The 15,307-nt window shown below is 41.5% G+C and overlaps 1 protein-coding gene across 2 annotated transcripts in view; it reads left to right on the top strand.

The window, feature by feature from the left end:
• Positions 1–1,230: 1,230 nt before the first annotated feature.
• Positions 1,231–15,307, top strand: part of LOC128834904 (cysteine-rich venom protein Cau1-like) — a 95,279-nt gene continuing 81,202 nt past the window's right edge. For both annotated transcript variants that reach the window (XM_054024086.1, XM_054024084.1), the window contains exon 1: positions 1,231–1,264. The gene's annotated coding sequence lies outside the window, so the exon portion shown is untranslated. The remainder of the gene's footprint in view (positions 1,265–15,307) is intronic.

The following is a 15,307-nucleotide window of genomic DNA, read 5'->3' as shown; positions in this document are numbered from 1 at the left end:
CACCTCTTTTTTTTTTGTAAATTGACCATGAACAGATTGTACTTTTTCTCAAATACGTTCATTATTTGAAATTATTAATGAAAGAATTTCTGCTGATAATTCTTAGCCTCTAATTTGTTTGTGAGCAGTTCTGTTTTCTAAACTTGAGCATTCTTGCTTGGACCCATTGATCAACATGATGTTTTTGTCCCATCATCAGGACTGAACATAACTTAGAACTCAATTTCCAATGTGAATTCTCACAGTTAAGAATTTGAATTTATGAATATTTTGCAGTGCTCCCTTAAAACGATATATTGGTGAGACCATTCCACCCTCTAAATCGTTGGCGAGAGAATTCACAAAAGATTTAAACGCACTTACAGCATACTCATTCAGAAATGTAAATGGATCTTTGCAGGACGCTTTTTGCATATTTATCCAGCTCTGCATACCAAATCTACTAAAATACCTTCCTCCCTTGTTTTTTTAAACCAACATCAAGCAGGTGCAGTGTCAACTTGGGCTGAAATCTAGGTTCGGCTGCAATCGATAAGAGTTTTGCTATTGACTTCAGTGGAGCCAGGATTTTAAGCCTGGTGTTTATTTGAGGATTTTTAAAATATTTTTTTAAACCCAGAATCTCTCATGAGTTGTGATACAAATTGTTAAATTAATTCAGTTTATTAAGACTCAGAACAATAAAACTAAAAAAAGGACGTATATTTTTATGACCCAAATGCCATACAGTGGTGATGTGTATGAAGAAGGTGAATGTTACATGCTGGCACATGGGTGTGAATCTAAAGGAGTCAAACTGTGTGTAACATACACATCTAGGGGTCTGGAAGATGGTAGAAGTTAGAGCCTCTGAAGCGTACTTGGATATAAGTCTGAATTTGTCCCTCTAGGTTGCAATCTGATTGGCTGATGAAGATTTCATCCTTGATGATCATAGGCCAAAATATTGGAGATGGATCTGAGCTTCAAACTTTTCATCTGCATTCAGATTTAGAACCTGGGTAGTCCTTATCCAGGGTTTTGTCATCCCATTAGATTCAAATCTACATTCCAAATCCTCAGAAAGTTTTGCGGTGGATAAGAATCTAGGTTTCTGGTTCAGACATGTCTACAATAAATGCATAGGCTGTCACTCATTAACGACACTGAACCCGCTCAAACCAGTATGTCATGGATTACAAAACAAGTCTACAGCACCATAACCTTACATGTCACTTTACAAGTATGCGACGGATGGACATGTCCCTGCTTCAGGGAGGTTAAGGTAGGAGAAAAAGCCTTCAAGATCATTCCCTTTACCATTGTCTTTATTAATTTGAATATATTTATCCTCCAGTCTCTGCCAACAATAAAACATTGGGCTATCTTTCCATGGACTTACCAGGAATATCACAAGGATGACAATGCAAATATAGGGTGTAGGGGCAGCAACAAAAGAATGTAAAGCAAATAAGCCTTAAATGGGGCATTAAGTCACAGCCCAAGCCCAGAGTAGGAGGGCAATGTGGAGGCACCTTGAGGGGTGGATTGGGTTGAAGTAGATGTGGTAAGGGGAGCAGCAGGAACTTGGAGGTCCAGGTGACCGAGGAGAGGTCAAGGACACCCGACTCAGATCTTGGGAGGATCTGTCAGTTAAGGCAACCAAACCCTAGAGCTTCTTCTACTGGGATCACACCATGCCTGCCACCTCTATGCAGGTTACTCCCCTATAGAGGAGAATGGAGTCCTAAGGTTGTCCCTAGGAGGGCCAAGTTGGGGAGAAGCTCCTAAGCCATCTCTTCCCCTCATGCAGGAGCTGGGCCTGACTTTGCTTTAGGTTCAGATTCTGATCCGCTTACTCCACTTTGGTAACACGAGTAGTCCTCTTGGTTTCAATGGGAGCACTCAGAGAGTAAGGTGCTATTCAATGTTAATAAAGTTAGTAAAATCTGGCCCTTAATTTGGGATGGTTCTTCTACTACCCCTAGAATTTCTTCCTTTGCAAACATTAACAGAAAACTTTAAGCTAATTTTGAACATAGAATTCGTGATTAACAAAAAAATTCCCAGTGATTTTGGGGGTCAGGTGGCTTAACATTACCTGTGCCAGGTGGTTCCAAAACTGGATGGATCACATCCATGGTATAAGACATATGCCTTGCATTGTTGGCTGACTAAAACAGCCATTCATCAAGAGATAATTGCCAGATTTGGCTAACTCCGAATCCTAAGGAAAGCTGAGACACTTCTTTACGTTGTCAAGGACAATTCATCTCATGGCAGCTGCAGATTCAGAACTGCAGTTGCTAAGTGATTTGTTAAATTTTTTATTCATATAAAAAACAAACACAAAAGTCAAACGAAGCCCTGCTTACATTTCAATTTTATAGTGATACACAGCATGTGAGGCACTAGCACAGAAGAATAATTCTCATTGGCTAGCAGCTATTGGATTCTAGAAGAGGAACTGGAAAGTATCAATTTATGAGCTTTTTCATATTTAAAATCTGTTAGATCCTGAGCAAAACAAGTTTCTACTTGGGGAAAAAAACTCAACTATTGATTAAAAAAACCCCTCAGTATGTTATGATTATCTATGCATAGTGAGGAATTTCAGAATATAGTTTATTTCTTTAAATGAATCAATATATTTTATCCACGTTTAAAAAATAAAGAGACTTGCACAACAGCACTAATTATCATCTGACTTTACCTTTGCTGCCTTCCTGAGTGTCCCAGTTCACCCTGCTTCTCAGTTTTAATCATTTCTGTATCAGTACAGCAATTTTACCTACAAAGTCATCTACAGTTTTTAATAGAGCTAAATGTAGTTATGTAAGTTGTGCTATATTATAAAGGGTTATTGGATGCAACCTTTGATGAAAATGATATATGTTGATTTCAGAAAAATGTAAAATATTCTGCAAAATTATCTCATTCTATATATAGCCCAACATTTAACAGCTTTACAAACCTGCAAAAGTTGGTTCCTGTAGAAAACTACCAGTCTACGTATGATGAAATCTGGAGTAGTAATACCAGAGAGCTGTCAGTCAGCCATCCATCCATCTAATTGGCTTCTTACCATCTTTCCATCATGTTTTTTTTATAACTGGTCGCCTCTGGCTAAAATGCAAATCATGAGGAAGAGCCGTCTAGAAAAAGCTGCTGCTTTCTTAATTATCTGTCAGAGTATGGACCAGTGGACCCTGGGCCACAGAGTAGAGTTATGCTAAGCAGCAAGGCATCATGGGAATTGGAGTGACAGCTCATTTTCCTCCTGTGTTTTTCCGTGTTCGAATGACAATGCAGAAATATGGTTTTTTCCCACACTTTCTCTGAACACCTGGGCCAATGCTCAGGGGAACACAAAGCCAAAACTGTCACATTTCCAGACATGGTCTTATTGCTGTCACTGTGACAGGATTGTTGACAAATGCCAGCAGTCATCTCAGCATCTTGGGAAATGTCTGCCGTGGTTGTGTCAACAGCCTGACAGAAATTGTTAATGTTTAAACTTCTTCCACTGACAGAATCCTGTCTTGCTGACAGTATTTGTCATATGAAACTCAATCTTTGTCAAACTTGCTTAAAAATTAACACTTCCTCCATTTCTTTTGCAATTCTCTGCTTAACAGTGCTACTCTGTTGGTTTTTTTTAAGTAATAAGATTTCAACAAGGTAATATTCCACAGTCCACAATGAGTCCAAATACACAATCACATTATGAACTTACGGCCAGCTTGTCCTTTTGACCTCCGCTACCATGATAATTATGCTTTTATTCCTTGCCCATTTTTTTTGCCTTAGGAATCAAAGTTCTGAATTATTCAAGAGCTATAAAAATCCTATTTCTGAGTGTACAATGTGGAAAATCAATTAAACAGAGTTAGTTTAGCACTTATATAAAAATCGAGTTACAAGTTTGTAGATATACATTAACTGAGTCCTTTCCCAACTTTGATTTTGAAGGTCAGTCCAGCTAGCTAGAGAAGCAAATTGTTCACAAGTTATATAACAAGTTTCATCTGGGAGCATTTTCCCAGCTCTAGGCAGCATGGGAGTTCCTTGTTTGTGTACGTATTACTGTTTTCAGATGAAAAGTGGAGTGATAGTTTATAATACACATTGTATATGCATTAAAAGTGGAGCTAGAGTATCATGGGGTCCTTAGTTTCTTTGGAAGCATCATGATTGTGTACACCTATATGGTTGCATACAAGAAGACCAGCAACTGATGCTTCCATACCACCTTGGACTATGATTTCATCCACTCTCATAGGCTATGCAATGATGTTTTTGGCTGGGACATTTGGCTGTCCTACTTGGGTAGGAGAACTTTGAGGAAAAGGTTCACTTTCAGGAAAGGAGATCACAGTGCTGCAGTACGAGGTTTTGGAGAGTCATTAGAAGGTATTTTTCTCTGAGTCACTACCAGTAGTCAACAAATCTCCCAGCATGTGTTGCTGGAGGTGGCGTATTTCAGACAAGAGGTCAGAACATCGAGGCCCTGACCAATTTTGGCGAGTAAACATACATGGCACTTTTACAAGACTGGTGGCCTGGCTAAATTTCAGACTGAGTAATTACATTCTGCCTCCCTTAATGCCATATCTAATGGCCACTGGAAGTCAATGGAAAGACTTAATGGGCACTGCATCAGGCCTTAGAAGCCTAGTCCAGCTCCCAGTAGATCAATGGGAGGTGAGAACAGGGCTCTACACTTTCCGTTGTACTATTCTTCACTTCAGTCCCTACACCGCTATATATTGTTTCCATGCACTATTAAGCACTGGCTATTTTCTGTCTACAGATATGGGTGGCTGCCGTTCATAGGTAGGCAGAGAGTGACTCATATGTAATATACATTTAAGAGAGGCAATATATTCTAATGGACTGAGCATGAACCTGAGAGCTAGGGCCTCTTTGTTCTCCACTCAGTTGTTCTTCTGATTTGGTATGCAACTTTGGGGCACTTGTTTAAGCTAAACTGTGGAAACTTGGCTTCCTAAAATTAAGTAGCTAAATCAGTCTGTAGGCAGTTAAATAAGTGACCTGATTTTCAGAAGACCTGGACACCTGGCACTTCTATTGACGTCAATGATAGACAAGGGTACTTCTACACTGCAAGTGAAGGTGTGATTGTAGCATAGGTAGTCAGACCATGCTGGCCAACAATAGTAATGAGAATGTGGCGGCATGTGCTTCAGCAGGCCCTAGCAACCAGAGTACGTACTGAGGATCCCTAATGGGCTTATACTTCGCCATATATATTGTTACCTATGCTCACTAGATTAAAGCCTGGGTTGGCGTAGCCGTGCTACCATCACACCTCTACTGCACTAGGTGTAGACCTATCCTAAGAGTACTCAGTACCTCTGTGCCTCAGGTCACCTATTTAGGTGCTTACCTATAGTTCTGGGTGCCTGACTTTTGTTCCTTACGTTAGAGAATGTTGTTGGCCTCTAACCTTTCTGCGTCTTAGTTTTCCCATTTGCCAAACTGGGATAATAATACTCACCTACCATGAAATTTCCACGAAATTTTAGATTTACAAGATAATAGAATAGCATAATGTTGATGTTAGTTACACAGGAGTGGTTTCCAGCTATTTCACTGTGGAGTTCCAAGAACGCAGGTTTGGGTTCTTTGGTATGCTGCACAGTGAACCCCTTCGAGAGGTAGGTGTTTGAAATTCCTATTTTCTTAAATTCCTAGAACACAGGGATCTTGTATAAAGCACTGTTCATTGTTTAAACTTGTTTCCTTAAGCTACAGTCAGGGTATACAAAAGAACAGTTCTTACCGTAAACTCATTTTATTCAGTTATGGTGTGTTTTAATATGGGCTATGAATATGGTATTATGTGTGAAAGTAATAGACAATTGAGTCAGTTCTGCCCTCCATGGTGCATTCCTAGCTGCAACTGACTTCACTGGGAGATGAATGGGAGTAACACAGGGTAAAATTGGATGTCAAAATAATAATCTACAATTCTATTGCACTTCTAATCCAAGGTTCTAAAGCACTTTATAAAGGTGGGTAGGTATTATCATCCTCATTTTACAAGTAAAGCTTCTGAGGAGCAAAGAGTTTAAGTGATTTGGGCAGGCCACAGAGTGAGTGAGTAGCAGAGCTGGGTTCAGACTCAAGCTTTTCTAGACCCCAGTCTCTTGTGTTAACTAGTTGACTGTGGTAAATTAAATGCTGTGGGTAAATTAAGGTTACTAAGAGAGCTTTCACTTTTGCATGTTTTGATTTCTGAGTGTTTAGTACTCAGATAGTATCAGAGGGTTAGCCGTGTTAGTCTCTATCCACAAAAAAACAACAACAACAAAAAACAAGGAGTCCAGTGGGATCTTAAAGACTAACAAATTTATTTGTTTTTATTTATTGTTATTTGTTAATAAATTCTAAATTTAGCAATACTTAGTTCCTTTGTTTATAAATGCTCAGAATTTTTGCTTTTTGGAATGAAGGCCTCCATGCTTGGCTCTGTCTAAAAGATACTTCGGAGAGTTTGCATCTAATTCCTTTCGCCTTTTATGAACTAGATGTGAGTGAAAATCATATACCACTCTATTTAAACAAAATTCTGACAATGATCATTTTTCTTTGTTAAAAATCAGGCTGTGTCAAAAATGGCTGAAGTTTGAAAGCTGAAAACTTGGCTTGTAATTAGTCTTTTATGAGGAATAGTGTGTTTGCTTGGCTGGGGAAAGAATTTGTTTTTCATCAAAGTTTGACAGTTGCATGCAGGACATGCATGGCACGAAAACTATAAATTCAGTCGACCTGATCCTCAGCAGGTGTAAACTGGTGTAGGATTTGGTCCTATATATGAACTTTGAAATTCAAATAATGTGCATCTGCAGACTGTTTGAGCAGCATACAAGCTAAAAGGAAGAAATTGGGGACCTAACCTGGGCCTTCATTCTCCCTGGCCAGCTCTGCAGCAACCTTATTCTCTCTCAAAACAGTGGCCCATCTGTATTGTCTCTCTGAATGATCACCTACACTGAGTGAAGTGGAAAATCCTTCATTCTCCTTGACAGAGTTACAATGATATAAAAAGGGGAGTAGAATCAAAAAAGCTATGAGAGCAGAACAGAGAGTAGAAAGTGCAGCCGAGAGTCCTGGGCTAAATAATTATCTCCGGGTATTGTATTATTTGCATAATTAAAAAGTTTGGCTGAATTTCCGACATGCCGTCTCCTGCATTGGGGAGACGGTGGAGGCGAGTTAATCAGCAGGAGGAAAGTGAAGGTTAATGAATTGTTATTCAGATGGTGCAGGCCCTGTGAGATTTGTGGATAATTGACACCATTTGGGAGCTAAGGCAGAGTGGAAGAGCAGAGATGAGCTGCCGCAGCAGCTAAACTGGAAAAGAATGAACAAATGATAAGTTAGCACCAATTATCATTTTGATGGATTTGTTTGCCTTTTTTTCCCTTCCCTCCCCCCCCTTAGTTGGATGAAGTTGAGATGGATGTAAAAGAACCATTCAAAATTCAAATGGCTAATAGAGGCTGTTCAATCTGACCACAGAAAGAACAGAGACTGATGCCAGAGAAACTATTATTTTGAGAGCAGAAAATAAAATTGGTGTGAGCTGTCAGCAAGTCATCAGCTCCTGTTCACAAAGGTTTGGTGACCCTTTGACTTCAACTGCAGGTCTTCCCAATGGATGAAATTTGTCTTTTTGCAGAGGGCCAGGACAAGCCCCGTTCACTACTAAAGGGGCTATTATTAATTATTCATATTACAGTAGTGTCTAAAGCGATTTAACTGAGATCAGGCCCCACTGTGCTTTTCACTATTCAAAATCATATTAAGAGACAGTTGCTACCCAAAGAACTTACCATCTAGAAAGGCAAGATAGAGAAAAGGGGAAGCAGAGCTATAGAAAAATGAAGTGACTTCCCCCAAATCACACGATATGTTAGTAACAGCACCAGGACTAGAAGTCACTTCTCCTGAGTCCCAGTCCAGCACCCTATCCAGTTTGGCTATACTACTTCCATAAACTTTGCACTGGCCTTCTCGGAAGAAGCATAACAGAGCCAATGGGTATTGCTGTTGCTCAACACATCTCATGTTCTAAGACAGAAAAAAAAATACAACCAATTAAAAACTAAAGTGCAGGAGTAGCTTTCAAATCTATACAACTGGATGTCTGAGGTTGCAAATAGGCTAGGTAGAGCCAAGGACAAACTTGGGACTTATAGTAGAAATAGAACTGTAAGGAGATGGGAATAATGCTTAGAATTTGTCTAAAACCAAGGAAAGTCCTGCAACATTTGGCAGCTAGGACTTTCCTTTGGTAAGGAGGGCTAGGGACAAATTCCCTTAATAGAAAACCGCCCAAAATTGGATTTAACTAATGATCTATTTTAATTCAAGACTTGCTTTAGAGTCCCAGTGCAAAACTCAGTGAAACAACATAAAAAATGGGTTATTGCTAAGATCTTCCCAATGCTGAAATAGGTGGTAGAGAGAAACTCTTATCATTAGCCCATAACGAACAGAATATTGACTAGAAGGAATCTACACTTTTATTCTAGACATCGATTTTATCATAGTAACTCAAAAGAAAGCTAGATAACTCCTAGGGATAAAGCAGAAACATATTTCTGGCAATGCTGTGACCTGCAAAAACGTTGAGTAAAAAGTAATCATTAGCTATTCATTATTTGAAGGGATGGATGGCTCAGTGGTTTGAGCACTGGCCCACTAAACACAGTGTTGTAAGTTCAATCCTTTAGGGGGCCATTTAGATATCTGGGGCAAAAATCTGTCAGGGACAGTACTTGGTCCAGCTGTGAAGGCAGGGAACTGTACTCAACTCAATAACCTTTCAAGGTCCCTTCCAGTTCCATGAGATAGGTATATCTCCATATTAAAAAAAAGCACCCCACATGTGATAGGCTCTGTCCCACCACCTACGGAACAAAGTCCCTGATCTTCTTGGAAAACTCACACATGGCAGGCACACAAAACAATTGGAGAACAGAGATAAAAAATGTAAGTCAAGTGATCAGAGCAATGGTAGGCCTGTGTTTTGTTAATCCCTAATTTTCTTCTCTTTTGTGTTCCTTGAGTCATTTTTTACATAGGCAACGCTGCCAGTGGTTTTGGAGGAAAGATTTAAATGAGTCAAGGATGGAGGATAGACAAATAGAAGGACATGCCAAGCACACAGGGCAACATGAAAGAAGACACAGAGACAATAGAAAGTGAAGAATTTGAAAGGTAGCACTCTGAGCAGAGCCAAGGGTGTTGGAGAGTGTAACAACAGGGCATGGCCTCCTTCCCAGATGGATGGAGAGACAGCCACAAACACCCGCATGGTGGGCAGAGCCAGGACACCCACGCCTACCGACGCTGGAAGAAGAGGGGCAGGATGGGAATCGGAAGTATAAAAGGCAGGCCCTCACGCTTAGTTGGAGAGAAGCCGCTGGAGAAGAACTGTGTCTCCTACCTGCTGCTGTAGCTCAGAGCCGACAGCAACCATTACAGTGCCCGAGACCTGGTGGGACTGCCAACGCTGCCAGTTGCCAGAGACATCGAGGACTTGCTGGGGCTGCCATTAGCTATTTATCCCTGCAAGACAAATGATGACCCTAGGACCCAAACGGGAGTGTAGGAAGTAGCCAGCAGAGCCGAATATAGTTTGGCTGTGTTGCTGACTGACAGCCGGCTAGTATGTTGTGGTCAGGTTTCTCCGCTGACTCAGTGGCGGACCACTCTGCCACTGTTAGGGCCCTGGACTCGGACCCAGTTAGGGCACTTGGGGGTAGCAGCCTCCCCACTCTAGGCCAAGAGGCCTGCATTTATCAGCGGGCCGCCAGAGCCACGATCCCCAACTGTTTGCTGCCCCTCCCTGCCTGAGGGCCTGGGCTTATAGACTTTACTGCTCTGTCCTGAATACAGGCCAGAGCTTCCTAAATGCTTGTGGCCCAGCCCTGCCCGAGGCCCTGGGTTTATAGACATTGCTGCTCCACCCTGATTGCAGGTCAGAGCCCTCTGCCTGTTTGGTGCCCAGCCCTGTAGGAGGACCTGGGCCCTTAGACTCATTATTGCTCAACCTCGCCGAGTGGTGAAGACCCCGGTGCTAATCCCACTGAACTGTGCCCTTCCAGAGGCCTTGTAGAAAGGGGGCGTAGCCTCCCTCCCGGACACACAGAGGGACAGCTGTGACTACCTTACAGAGAGGAACCACTAAACAAAGCCAAGGTTGAAATTAGCCCTAGTAAGGGAGCTATGCTGCGATCAGTGCTTATGATCCTGGTCATTCTTGTGATCCCCTTGTCAGACTGTAGTATCCACTTGTTTCCCCTCAGACTTAAATTCAAAGTTATTAAGTGTGGGGGACATTTTTTTTGTTCTGTATTTGTACAGCACCTAGCGCACTGTGGTCCTGGTCCGTGACAAGGGTCCCCCAAGATGTGACCAACATAGAAATCCCTGATAATCGCAAGAGATGACTGGGAGGTCAGCACCAAGTTAAAGAGCAAAGACCAGGCATTTAAAATGTGATGCACACCACAATGGAGAACCAGGGAAATGACTCAGAGGGTGGGGAGGGGTGTTACAGTCAAAGCCACTGGCAATAAAGTTAGGGGAGACCAGAATTTAACGTGACCATCTCAACATATGATGGGGAGGGATAGCTCAGTGGTTTGAGCATTGGCCTGCTAAACCCAGGGTTGTGAGTTCAATCCTTGAGGGGGCCACTTACAGATCTGGGGCAAAATCAGTACTTGGTCCTGCTAGTGAAGGCAGGGGGCTGGACTTGATGACCTTTCAAGGTCCCTTCCAGTTCTAGGAGATAGGATATCTCCATTTCTTTATATATTAAATGTCTTTTTTACGATTATTATTTTATTTATTTATTTTAATATTGTATTTTTTTTTCCTCTGGAGTCTAGACCTTGACTACACCTTGACCAAGAAATGTGCACCTTGACAAAAAATCACTGATTACCCCTGAAGTAGGAGTTACACTTCCCACCCTATCAGTGAAATGTTAACTAAACCTGCCCCATGGGCAAGAGACACACAGGGGATGTTACAGCCATCTTTGCCCCTCCCTCCCGGCCGGTCCCCCTCGCCTCCAAGTATAGCTCATCTGGATCCAAGCACTGAGTCCCACATTCTAGTCATCTGGATCTTATGAAAGATTTTCCCTCAGTTACATCAGTGTAAATCTGCCGTGTTATTAGATTCTATCAAATTGTGATCTCATTCCTCCCAGCTAGCCTGTCTGACTCTCTTTGAACTTTTTTCCTACCACAAGTTCCTGCACCTTTGAGACTTCTGCAACTTCAGTAAAGTTTTATTTATTTATTGAATAAAAAATTCAGTGGAAAAACACATATGCATTCATATATTCTGGTGGTGCCAGAATCTGGGGCACAGTTCCTCTTGCAATATTGAGAAAGATGACACATGCCCCTTGCTGCTGTGTATGACTAAAGGTCATGGACTGAATTTAAGGATGATGCTAGCAACTTCAAGGAGAAAGCTACCTGGAATATTCAATTGCAGTTAAAATATACAGCACACTGCTAAAGCTAGTTATAGAGACAGGCAAATGTGCAAATTAGCTTAAGAGGCAGCTATACACATTTTGGGTGAAGGGTAAGGATGTATTTTGCCTGATTCAAATGCCGAGACAGACTGTACTGGAGGCTGATGTTGATTTAATAAAATACTAAAAACGGGTGCCTCAAATCATCTTACAACTAAATATTTATGTTTTTAAAAATAGTAGATGGTAATGATGGCCATATCTTAAAAATGGAAAATAAATGAAAAATAAATATACAACATGACATTTTGCTGTTTGAGGAGAAACATATAAAGTAACTTGATCATGGTTTAGAACAGGGGTGGGCAAACGTTTTGGCCCGAGGGCCACATCTGGCTGGGGAAATTGCATGCAAGGCCATGAATGTATGGCTGGGGCAGGGGGATGGGTGCAGGAGGGGTGTGGGGTGCAGGAGGGGGCTCAGGGAAAGGGGGTTGGGGTGTGGGGTGCAGGGGGGGTCTGGGTGTGGGCTCCGGCCTGGCGCTGGGGTGGCAGCAGCGCAGACCAGGTGTAAACATCATGCTAGTTCTAGGATTGTTTTAATCCATTGTATTCTCCTTCTTGTTGTGGCTTAAGAGAGCCGGTGTAGAGTTTTCAGTATAGTATTTAATCTGATAAAGTGCCTTGATTTCTCAAACTGATCCCAAAAATGCCACAAGGAGGTTTGCAGCTGCTGTCTACTTGTCTATTGATTTAGAAACGTCTGGCTTAGTGGGGGTAGTGCAAATTTTCATTCATTTCTATTTATTTTAATTGCAAAAAATAATTGCAGAGTATATTCATCTGTTCCCAGCATTATTAAAATATAAGTGTAGGCCCCAGTGTCTGAGAGAGCGGTGCTTCTGAGATGCCATCAGAGAAATCCATGTTTGCAACTACAGAAGGAGAAATAAAACCAAACGGTGTTATTTCCTTCTATCCCTATTGGTGGAAGAGATGGGAGCAGGGATTGTGGAACTCGTTGTGGGCTTTTTTAGCTAACCTAGTGCATTACCCCAAAGAATAGTTCTTCTGCACTGACAGCTGCACAGTAAAAGATGTGCCATATGGTAAAATATGCAAATGACCTGCACGTGTGTATTTCTTCCTCTCCTACTGGGCAGGGAATTGAGAACCTAAATTTAAAGTGGAAAAATCAGACGATCACAGTGATATGAATCTCAGGCCAATACTCATTGCAAGGAATTGTGGTTCATTCGAGCTACCTTGGTGTGGGTGAGGAACCCAGCCAAGGGGAAATCCAGGCAGTAGCACACACCGGCAATGATGCTGATCCTCAGACTGGCAGACACAAGAGACATGAGCTAAGAGGAGCGACTGGAGTACCCTAGAGCAAAATTTGCCAACTAAGTCATTACTCCCTGAGATATGTAAAATAAATTGTAATTATTTTAAAGGCACAGGTTCAACTAAGTCAACCATTAAAAGTGAACTAGTGAGCTGAGCAGCAAAATAAAAGTTACCTGGGGCAAAACACAGGTTTTCATCTTATTTTAAACTTTCACCTTTCTGGTGTCTTTCTGTACTGTTGTGATACAAGATTTCCCACTAAGATCTGACTTCTCGATAAATTAACCAGAGCAGGGAGAACCAGAACCGTAAACCTTCCTCTGCTGATTGTTGGCTTTGCCTCTCAATCTCTTGCGTTTACTAAACTTAATGACAGTTGGGACAAGGTTAGAGTTCATGGGTGGGATTTTCAAAAGCCCTCAGCACCGGCCTAACTTTGCTCCCATTGAAATCAGTGTATTGACTTCAAGGGCAGCAGAGTTATTTCAGTGGGGGGTGCTTTTGAAAATCTCAGCTACCCTCTTTTGTAATTCTCCTTGGAAGAATTGAAGATCAAGGCCTTGACTCTGAGCTGGATCCAGTTCAGAAAAGTAAAGGGATTAAAAAATATATATAGCCCATTGGTTCTGTGCCACACAATGCTTCACTTTTTGGAAGATTTTTTTGTAAAAGTGTTCAAAATCTTTACACTTATCTTTAGGATCTGGGATGGGTGAGGTGCCATTGCCTACATCCTATTTGCAACGTTCTCCCCACTCTTATATCTCCCTCAATGTATTTTTCCATCCATACCAGGCCTGGGCCAAAGCCCATAAAACTCGGTCATGGAGCAAAGGAGGAAGTTCATATTTCAGTTTTACAAACTGGCTGCAGGTTGATACTTTAGGTTCATCTTCTGTGTATCTTCCAGGAAAAAAATAACAACTCTTTTTAAATCTCAATAAGCTTTGGATTCTGTCCAGTTTCAGTGTTGGGTGCAGGTTTAGTTCAGTTCCTATTTAGTCCGAATGGCTATGCCGTTCTACATCCCTCATCCAGACACAGTTCAAATAAATCCATCTAGCAAAATAAACTGAAAAATATCATCCACATATTTTTTGCCAGTTCAGCAATACATTCTGTGTGCAGCTTTAGCACACTCTGAGTTAGAAGCTATTGTCTGCATTTGCTGCTGCTTCATCTGAAGAGGATGACAACAACAACGAAATCAAGTTTTTGCACTGAGCCATAGATTATTTTCTCTAATTAATCTCCCTGCAAATTCACCCCATCTATAAACTATTGGACAGGTGGGTGTGTTTTGCAGATGGCAGACAGGATACACAACTGTACATGGAACATCTGGCAGAGGGATGGCTGGATTTATAATTGCCAACAAGCCACGTTTTTGGCTGGAGGATCCAGAGTTGCTGTCTAGGGAGAATTTTCCAAGTCTGCTGGCCCTAATTATAACAATAATCCTCCTATGTAATAATGAGTGGTGCCAAAACCACTTCCTCTCATATCTCTCCACAACTATCTATCTGATCTGGCTTTAGTGCCCGTCTGCACTATATAACAACAACAGTAATAACACCTAGCTCTTATACAGAGCTTTTCATCATTAGAGCTCAATATACTGATTTTTTTAAAATAATGGGGAAACTGAGGCACATAGCTGTATAGTGATTTGCCCAAGTCACACAGCAGGCCAGTAGCAAAGCCAGGAATAGAATCCATGTCTCCTGGGTTCTAGTCCAGGGCGCCATAAACTAGACCACTCAGTGCATTGTTTTGTTGACATAAAATGACCAATAGGAGTTTGCCAACTTTTTATTCGTTAAAGCTGACTGCCTCTGCAACAGATTTTATTAAACCCAGGTTGGTTAGCAAACAAGAAGGCATGGGGCTTTGGGGATAGGGTCAGCAGTTTAAAATGAAATAGCAAATCACTGTATTGTCCAGATTGGAAAGAAAGGAAAAGAACACAGCCTATAGCAGTGGATTGAGGCACCACTGGAGGCAGGGAGGGGAATGGAAGTGTGTGCAGATGTAGAAGGGCAGGTTTCATGGTTGCTGTAGTTCCTTGTTTTGTTGGAGAGACAACCTAAGCGCTTGCAAATCTCTATCACATAACAGGTGGACAGGTTTCCCGTACAGCTGGTATATTGTGGGATTGAGGAGGAAAGAAGTATCATTTTGGAAAAAAAGATTGTCAAGGCATGATAGGGTATTACTAGGGTTTAAACGCTGTTTTGGGAGATAAACCAAAACAATATGCACAGCGTCCAAATGTGAAATGCAGAGGAGGAATGCTTGTGTTCTACTTTTTCTTTTTGCCATTGACTTCATTTTTAAATCTGTTTTGATCCATTTATTGTGCTGTCCTCCATCTGAGCGAAATTCGCCCCGTGCAGAGAGCAGGCACCAGGCCTATCTGTTTCACTTAACAAAGAGAAGGTTAAG

The sequence above is a fragment of the Malaclemys terrapin genome, chromosome 3, assembly GCF_027887155.1.
Source record: "Malaclemys terrapin pileata isolate rMalTer1 chromosome 3, rMalTer1.hap1, whole genome shotgun sequence".
NCBI lineage: Eukaryota > Metazoa > Chordata > Testudines > Emydidae > Malaclemys > Malaclemys terrapin.
Note: the sequence above shows the minus strand (reverse complement) of the source record. Positions and strands in the feature narration are given on the sequence as shown.